Genomic DNA, 215 nt, shown 5'->3' with positions numbered 1-215 from the left:
GGTGTGCAACAATTTCCAACAATCTGAATAATTCCTCCTATCCCTCCCCAAGCTCCTGCCGCCGCCGCCGCCGCCTCTCCACTGCCGGGCCAAGAAATATGAAACTCCGGGTTCTCGAAGTAGCGGAGGAATTCTTGTCTGCATTTGCATTTCGTTTTCTCCCTACTTGCCTCCTTAAGATTCATCCTTTTACGACCCATAGAGGAGGAGGAGGA

Source organism: Eriocheir sinensis, chromosome 66, assembly GCF_024679095.1.
Source record: "Eriocheir sinensis breed Jianghai 21 chromosome 66, ASM2467909v1, whole genome shotgun sequence".
NCBI classification, from domain to species: Eukaryota; Metazoa; Arthropoda; class Malacostraca; order Decapoda; family Varunidae; genus Eriocheir; species Eriocheir sinensis.
This window is presented reverse-complemented; position numbering follows the sequence as displayed.